The 5,578-nt window shown below is 38.2% G+C and overlaps 1 long non-coding RNA gene across 1 annotated transcript; it reads left to right on the forward strand.

Annotated features, from left to right (window-relative positions):
* Positions 1-271: 271 nt before the first annotated feature.
* On the forward strand, positions 272-4,174 carry LOC308077287. The gene is made up of 4 exons (XR_013932384.1): positions 272-453; positions 983-1,074; positions 1,511-1,602; positions 3,088-4,174. It is a non-coding gene; the product is annotated as an uncharacterized lncRNA (long non-coding RNA).
* Positions 4,175-5,578: the final 1,404 nt, after the last annotated feature.

The following is a 5,578-nucleotide window of genomic DNA, read 5'->3' on the forward strand; positions in this document are numbered from 1 at the left end:
AAGAAAAGTGGCCGGATGGGCAGAACCGGAAACACGTCTCACCACAAAATAGGTCCGTGCTAATAAAATCCTTGATTCGGCATAGTTTATAAATACAAATGTGCGTGCACTATCCGGAGACTATTTAGCGTCTGTATTATCCCACGGGGAAATTCTATTCCATTTAAATAGGGATTGGGGAACCAAAACAAAGAGGCACCGCGAAACCGGATGGGCAGAATCCGGAAACAGGATTCTTTTCTCTTTTTTTTCAGTAGACCGGATCATATGGGTCTAACCTGGTAGCTGCCTGGAGGCGAAACTCACAACAACAAGCAAGTGAGCGACCGCTCGTGCCATCGAATGCTGCGATTGAATAAAGTTATTACTTAGCAATATTAATACTATCAAGAACATTCATATCAACGCCATGGTGAAACGTTGCTGTTTGGGGACCTGCAACAGTGATTCCAGGTACCCAGAACGTTTGGAGGGAGCATTTTTTTATTCCTTTCCCAAAGCCCAAACCTAAACTGGAAAAGTTCACCTATATTAGCTCCGAGGTAAGTTATTTGTTTATTATTCGATTGAATTAACAATGTTTTAGTAAAAGATTACGTTAATACTATATCCTTTAGTAGCAGGGTGAACGATTGAAACACAATAGAAGCTGGCTTGGTTTGCACGGACAGTCTAGTATCAAGGCTAGCCAAATATATAGAGTTAATTATGTATTATTAGAAGAACAGTGTTAACGTCACTAGCCTCGCATTATCCATATGAATAACAAATAAAATATCCACATGGAGCTGTGGCTATAGTACGATAAATAGAGACAACGAGACTAAGCTAAGTGGCTAATGTTAGCATAACATGCACGTAGGTCAAATTGATGTAGGACTTAACTTCTCCATGCATGTATGTATAAAGTTTGGAACACACGTTTTGAATTAAAAAAATAAAGTTAAATGGGGATATATTTTCTGTGTGTATGTTATTCTAGCACTTCATTGATGTGAAGCCAACAGCCTTACACCCTAACCCAGTTGATACCGGAGGGTCACACCTTACATGCAGACCATCTCCGAAAAAAAGGTAACCTTATAACATTGATGCTGATATAAGCAATATAATCATTATGGGTGTAGCAGAAATTGTACACAATCAAGGAAACATGGTATGCACCAGCTGGTGAACACAAACTATGTTTTCTCTGTTTATGATGCCAAGTGCAATATTACATGATTCCTTGTGGTCCCCCACTTAATTTAATTTAATTTAATGTTAATTTTCTTAAGATATATTGTATGTGTTATGGATGTTTTCTTTGACAACACAGTATGATGACTTGACTATGACTGACTAATAGTTTATGACATAATGTTGCTCTATCAGTATTTCTTTCTTTGTTGATGCTGCTGATTGTTTTATGTGGATGCACTAAACAACATTTCGTTGTTTCATACAGTGACAATAAACAGCTTATTAAGCGTACCCTCTAACTATTATTTTCTAATAAATTCTTCTCCAGGTTCAAGACATGTTTGCCAAAGCGGAAGCCTGCCACAGAGAAGGACACACAGCCTGGACAGCAGGACACCGAGCAGGAAACAGCAGAAATGGGTATGTATGTATGTCAGCCTCCCCCCGTCACCGAATAGATTGCATAAGTCATATTGGTTAACGATGTAATAGTGGTTGTGGCACTTACATACAAGTAAATAAGTCTCACATTGGGGGAAAATATCGTCAGTAAACCTTTTAATAAAGCAATTAAAACTGCATAAATGCAGTATATATCAGCATAAATGTTGTAAATTAACCCATTACAACAACCCATTAAAAACAAGAAAGCATCTGTATCATTTTAGATTATATATATATATATATATATATATATATATATATATATATATATATATATATATATATATATATACACACTGTAGCATAGCAACAATACGTTTTTTTCTGAAAAATCAGGATTTATAAAAGAGTTAAAACAGTGATCTAAAAAATAACAGATCTACAAGCTCACAGCGAGTCACTTTGTGCCGTGCTGCGAGCTTGTACATCTGCTATTTTTCAATATTTTTGTGGTTGACTATTTGAAAAGAAAACAGATCTTCTCTTCTGGGGATCTCTGGCAAAAAAATATCAGATGGGGGTGGGGGTAGCTGCCAAATACATATCATTTTGGGGGTACTTGGCCCAATATTTGTTAAGATCAACTGATTTAGAGGAAATTTGTTGAATCGGCCTCGGTTCTTAATGGGTTAACATGACAATGGGCAAAAACAGCTTCTTTTTTTTTTGAACATTTCTGCCACACATAAGCATCACTGCCTAAAGTGCCCAACAGATACAGTATACTAACATACAGTACTAACAGCTCATTTCTTGCCAGTAAAATGGTTAACATGGAATTTTTTGTTATTGATAAATGCTGTGTGTCTGTGCACTCTATGAAAAACACATCGCCTCTTGTGTAAAGCACAAAGTCACAGAATTCTAGGCCACTCAGTAGCAGCTGACCTTGAATCTGGTAGTAGCACGGGTGAGTTTTAGAAATGGTGAAGGTCTCTCCCTCTTTAACGATGTAAAAGTTTTTTATTGTTTTATTGTACTTCTGCCTGGCCAAAGACTCGTTCTGTGATCCATAACTAGTTGCACTAGATTTGAATGGCTTGGGATAATATATATCATGTACAAAAGCCTCTGTTTTTTTTACGTTTGTTCACCATTACAAATGTTGAGGCTGTGGTTCTACCCTTTCTCTGTTCATGCCAATGTGGACATGACGCTTGGTCTTTTGTGGTGTCCTGTACTTTGCAGGCATCTTCCAAACTGAAGCTGGTGGTGTTGTGCTCTGGCACGCAGACATCACTGGCAATGGACAGGGGAAGATTGGTTTCACCACATAAGGGTGATGTTGCACTTGTGCAAGATGGTACTGGTGGCTGTGCTTTCTCCAAGAATGGTCGCTGGGAAATGACACAAAATATAATTACAACGACACAACATGATGAATTCAAAGTAACCTATGGCTTTGCATTCAAATATTTACATTTTAATTCAAATTTCACTTTTGTTTTCCTTTTTTTCTAGGTTGCTGTGCCCAGGATCAATTCTGTGCCAATGAAGAATCCCTCGACGAGAATGCCCTGGAGCCATACCATGCTGACTACAACAGCCAGGTCCAAAGCCAACCCCACAGCAAGGAAGAGGATACTGAGAAGGCTGAACTGCTCAAACGAATTGATCATTTAGAGCGAACTCTCAGAAGTCAAATTGAAATGACCCCAGAAAGAATTCAGCACAGTACCATTCCAAATTTCTTCCAGTATAACACAGGGTTTACCTAAGAGCAATTTAATAACCTGTGCACAGTATTCAGCGTTCCTAACAGTGAAAAAGATCCCCCACAAATGGCAGCCCTAATTTACAAAAGAGTTGATCAGCAAATGACTCTCATACCCTTGCATCAGCAGCTCCTCCTAGTTTTGATGAAATTACATCAACATTTTGATCATAAGGAGCTCGCTTTCAAGTTTAACATAAGTCATCAAAGTGTAAGCACTTTGGTAAACTCTTGGATTGATTTTATGTTCACTACACTTGGGCGACTTCCTATGTGGTCCCACAGAGATTAATCACACAGAAAATGCCACCAACATACCAGTCTGAATTCCCTAGCACATTTGCAATCCTGAACTGCACAGAGATAAAAAATTCAGCAACCAAGCTCGTTGGCGCTACAGAGCGAAACGTATACAAATTATAAGTCTACCAACACACTCAAATCATTGATTATTGTTGACCCAAGAGGCTCTATTATGTTTTGTTCAACCCTATTTACAGGTTGTATATCAGACAAGGAGATATTCAGGAAGTGTGGAATCATACCGCTCCTAAGAAATCTCATAGAGCAAGGCTACCTTAGGCAGGGTGATGGGCTTATGGCAGATAAGGGTTTCCTAATAGAGCAAGATGTGGAGGACTTGGGGCTAAAATTAAACATCCCTAGCTTTGTCCGATCTAACCGCCAGATGCCGGCATTTGATGTCAGCAAAACAAAGACCATTGCACACCACAGAATACATGTTGAATGGGCTATTTCGAAAATCAAAACATTTAAAATAGTCTCTGGCAGAATCCCCAACGTCCGCTTGCACAACATAAATGAAATCTGGTATGTTGTGAACATGCTCACCAACTTTCAACCAACGATACTGAAAGGTTAGCACCAGAGTTGAGCAGTAATACTTTTTGGTGGGGGCTGTTGAGATCATGTGTTTCTGTGTTGGAAGTATTGTGTAAAATAAATCACTATGCTATATTGTGTGTGTGTAACTGCATATGTGATGTTTTCTTCTCATCCCAAAAGTGCATTTAAACCATTTACCTGGTAGCTCAGACCACAGCCAGGTACATTTTCTCTCCAAGAGGTAACAATACAGGAGTTTTCTGGACCAGGTAGCTGACTGGTGTGGTGTCCAGCGACGTTATCTCCTCATAGGTTTCCTCAGACACTCCTGACAGTTTACTTGAAGAAGAAAAACGATGAATCAGGTGTACTGCTTTCTGATTGAAGCTAAAATCATAACCATTACCAGGACATATATAGTTGGTGTGTGTGTGTGTGTGTTTTATTACCTGTTGCATGTGTAAGAGGAGCAGTAACCCTCTGCCCTGAATAATTATAGTGAGAGAAGACTTATTTTAAATATACATGTGATTGTGTTAAGCTGGGTTTGAACTTTAACATTGCATCTTTATTCACTAGGCCTATACAGTGATAAGTTAGAGGGGCATATACTGTACTGTATACTGCAATGGGAGTATTCACTTAGGTAATGACAATAATAGGTTGATTATGACATTGTTAAGGTACAAATGAAAAGTCAACTGATACAATATTACAGTGTTGTGTTGATGTTACTTTGGCATCCTGAATCAATCTGAATGACATACATTTGCATGTTAACATTTTTGATAGAAGTCTGAGGAAAAGTTACAATGCTCATTGATTGCTACTGATGTGTTAACCTTGTTACTTTGAAATCCTGAATCACTCCTTAGATTGATGAACATGTTGAGGAACGTGTAATTCCCGTTTATATTTTGATTCCATATGTAAAGCTACAAATCATGAGACTAACAAATGTTACTTTTTGCATCCTGAATCAATCTGTTAGATTGCATGTTAATAGAAACACTATGGTAAACATCACAAGACAAGTTAATGTTCAGTGATACTGATTTTGACATCGTCAACAGTGGTGGAATGTAACAAAGTACATGTACTCAAATACAGTACTTGAGTACATGTACCACCAGTGGTTGAATGTAACTAAGTACATGTACTCAATCAAGTACAGTACTTGAGTACATGTACTTAGTTACATTCCACCACTGGTTACTGGAGAACTGAATCACTCATTTTTAGATTAGTGAGCATGTTGAGAAACATGTGCAGTTTCAGCCGTTTCCTTTTAACCGTTGAAGCAGTGTATTTGTGATAGACTTTGACTTCGAAGTTTAAGTCACGATGTTAGCAAGCATGCTTGGCAGAAAGTTTTGGTCACTATAGGTCATT

The sequence above is a fragment of the Gymnoscopelus braueri genome, assembly GCF_963280865.1.
Source record: "Gymnoscopelus braueri genome assembly, chromosome: 21".
Classification (NCBI taxonomy): domain Eukaryota; kingdom Metazoa; phylum Chordata; class Actinopteri; order Myctophiformes; family Myctophidae; genus Gymnoscopelus; species Gymnoscopelus braueri.